This window comes from Mandrillus leucophaeus, unplaced genomic scaffold (assembly GCF_000951045.1).
Source record: "Mandrillus leucophaeus isolate KB7577 unplaced genomic scaffold, Mleu.le_1.0 Scaffold20, whole genome shotgun sequence".
Lineage (NCBI taxonomy): Eukaryota > Metazoa > Chordata > Mammalia > Primates > Cercopithecidae > Mandrillus > Mandrillus leucophaeus.
This window is the reverse complement of record NW_012102032.1, coordinates 1,092,188-1,095,659: the sequence shown is the minus strand read 5'-3', so window position 1 is coordinate 1,095,659 and position 3,472 is coordinate 1,092,188.

Genomic DNA, 3,472 nt, shown 5'->3' with positions numbered 1-3,472 from the left:
AATGTCAGAGTTTAAGTTGTAATAGAATCTGCCTTCTGAGTCCTAGTTTGATATTCTAGCCACTACCTGTAGTGCCTCTAGGACAAAAAGTGTGAGTAACCATCACCCTCATTTTTGAGGAATTCTATTTATTCACTTTTCAGAAGGGTCAGTTCTGACACCATTTTGCAAATCTCTTGTTCTTGTCATTGTCTTCTTCCTGATTTGTATTCTTGTTTTCTCCTTTGCCTTCACTATCTGTAGTAAAACTTACGCATACCTACACCATGCACACAACTTTTACCATGTAATTTTTTCTTTCTGGAAGATTTCATCTATCTAGCTCACTAACCTTCATTTTTTCTAATTTCTTAACCTTTACTTCTTGTTTTGAATATTCAGATAGTTATTGGATAGTTTAATAACATTTACCCAGAGGTCTAATGAGAGTCCTGAGTAACATGATCATGTGAGCCTTGTCGTCCAGTACACCTCCTTTCCTGACGATTCAGAATTTTAAACTGGAATGAATTCTTGAAGATACATGGTCTAATTCCATTGTCTGACAGATGAGGAAAATGATCTCCAGGGAAAAGAAACTTGCCTAAAGTGACTTGGATTCTTGATCAAAATCCAGGATTCTAACCACGGTCTTTCTACCACATTGTACTGCTTCTTGCCTGGAAATAAGATCTCTGGACAAGGGCAAGGGCATTGACTGAGTACAGAAAAGGGAAGCCAAAGCATTTAACTTGATATCATAATAATATCCACTTCATACATGTTGAGAAGATTTGATGAAATGATGGCTGTGAAAGTGGTTTTGTTGTTGTCGTTGTTGTTTTGAGATGGAGTCTCGCTCTGTCACCCAGGCTGGAGAGCAGTGGCACACTGCAACCTTTGCCTCTCAGGTTCAAGCAATTCTGCCTCAGCCTCCCAAGTAGCTGGGATTTCAGGTGCATGCCACATCGCCCAGCTAATTTTTGTATTTTTAGTAGAGATGAGGTTTCACCATGTTGGCCAGACTGGTCTCGAACTCCTGACTTCAGGTGATGTGCCCGCCTCAGCCTCCACAGTGCTGGGATTACAGGCATGGGCCACTGCGCCCTGCCTGTTTTGTTTTTATGAGACAGAGTCTCACTCTGTCACCCAGACTGGAGTGCAGTGATGAGGTCCCCAAATCAGACACTCCTAAACTGGTCAAAACTTTAAATAATTTGAAATTTCTGTTTATAAAAATTGGCCTTAATTTGTAGCTAAACCTGGAGGAGTCTTCTGAGCAGCCTGGGAAACCTTATCTCCCTATTCCAATTTATCAAACTATTAGAAATACATATTATATCTGAATGAAAAGTGATCATTATGTAACCATTTTCTAGCCCTCTATGCTATTCTATCTCTAAATGTAAGCCCTATTATTCATTTCTTTGTACATTATAGGGAAATAATGATAGCGCCTCAGCTGAAACTACCTGAACTTAAAACATAGTATGTGAACCCTTTATAATTTATTAACGAGATTTGAGCATAGAGCCTGATTTTTGTAAAATTCGGTCCTGTGAAACAGAGTCTTTTGCGTTGATTTAAGATATCTAGATTCAGACTGAAACTTTCCAGACTTGAGAGTGTTCACATTTTCGTAGCTCCATTGTAAATCATCTTTCATTTAGAAGATTTAAAGACAGACTCAAGATCTAAATCTTTTCAGTCACCTTCCTAACTAGGAACAGCCTCTAGATGAGCCTTATTATGGTTTTTCCTAATGGATTAGAACAAACAGTTTGATAACGTTCAAATAGAACAAATACTATCACAAGGAAAACAGCATTTTCCTCCAAGAGTTAAATGTAAAATTAGGTGTCATTATAGGGCATTTGGAAGATGTTTGAAAGCGCCCAGCCCGAGCAGGCCAAACCACTCCAATGTAATGGGCAGCAAATCAAAACCAGAGTGGTAGGCTTGTTGTTCCTGTATTTGTTTTGCTTCATCCTGCTTGATTATTTTGGCAAAGTCAAGCTGAAACGGCAATGCTCTGAAGTTCTGTACATTTAAGCTTTTAATTAGGTAAAAGATTCTTTTGCAGCTCTTGTTGGGTGCTCATTTTGTGCTTGGAATGGTTTATTCTCCATACGCTGCTATGTTTTGCAAAGAGTTGTGGTGCTCCGAGCTGACTCGCTCCAAAAGCCATGAAAACCCTCCTCCACAGAGCGTCCCTGAGTTTCACCCGCTTGGAGGTTGCTCTTGTAGGTGCCTGATGCATTTGAACATCTCTGGAATTTTCTGTATAGTTGCGCTGTGAAAGCGAAACTCAACCCTGTTCCTTTGCTTAAAGTTAAATCTGATGAAAAGTTTTCTATTTAAAAATTATTTTAAAATGAAAAAACATTTTAAAATTAGCATTACCTGTAAATAGTAGGTTTTTCCCAGAAGAGCATCTTTTCTTCTTTCCTTTTTCACTAACATTTTCTCAAATGTTTAACTGATTTGCACATGTTTTTCTATCTGTGGTTGTAACTAAATAGAACAGAGGAGAAAAATAGTTATCAAATGATGGAACAAGACTGTGGCTACCCTTCTTTTTCTTCTAAGCAAAGCAAATTTTATAGTCTTTAAGTTGATATTTTTCATTTAGATAAAAAAAAATCTTGAAATAATATTCTCACATACTAGGATTTTTTAAAGGTTAGAATCTGCCTTACAAACTATTCATTTAAACAATGTAGGTACAGTCCAAGTAATATAGAAATTAAAAAATTTTTAAAAACCAATATACGGTTTGAGAGGGAAACCTTGATCAGAATCAAATTAGACAAGTGTGTGTAAGGAAATATATGTCATTTTTAGCATTTTGGGGTAGAGTTAAAGGAAATTCCTAAGCCAGTTTCTTTCTGAAGAGTAAATGTATTGTGTATAATTAGTAACCACAGTTAGAGGATACTCTATTTGTTTTCAATTAGAATTGGGTCTGCTTTTTATCTGGAATATAACATTCATCTACATTATACAAAAATCAGCCACTTTTATGAAAATGAATCCTAAAGTATGTGTGTCAATATTCAACTATTAAGGATGTCCACATGTTTTTCTATCTGTGTTTTTAACTAAAAAATGGAACAGGGAGAAAAACAGTTATCAAGTGATGGTACAGAAAAAAAAATTGCCACCCACAGATGATCTTATCGCACTGATTCTTGCGAAACAGGTGTCTGAACTGATTTGGGAGCTTTGGTTTTATTTTTGTCAGTATTTAATTTCCTGCCATGCAGCTGCAGTTGGTGTTATGAGATTTATGCGATTAAGTGTGCAAAATGACAAACAAGGCTGTCTGGTGCTCGTCTTCCCTCTTTAGTCAACTAATCACCTTTGGATTCTGGGCTCTGTCAATGAGTGAGTCCCTCACATCAGTAAGCCGCATTTATCAATCTAAACATTTGATCTGCACTGACCGCATTAGTTGGAGGAGAGGTCTAAGATAAAAGTTGCAGTTTGGATT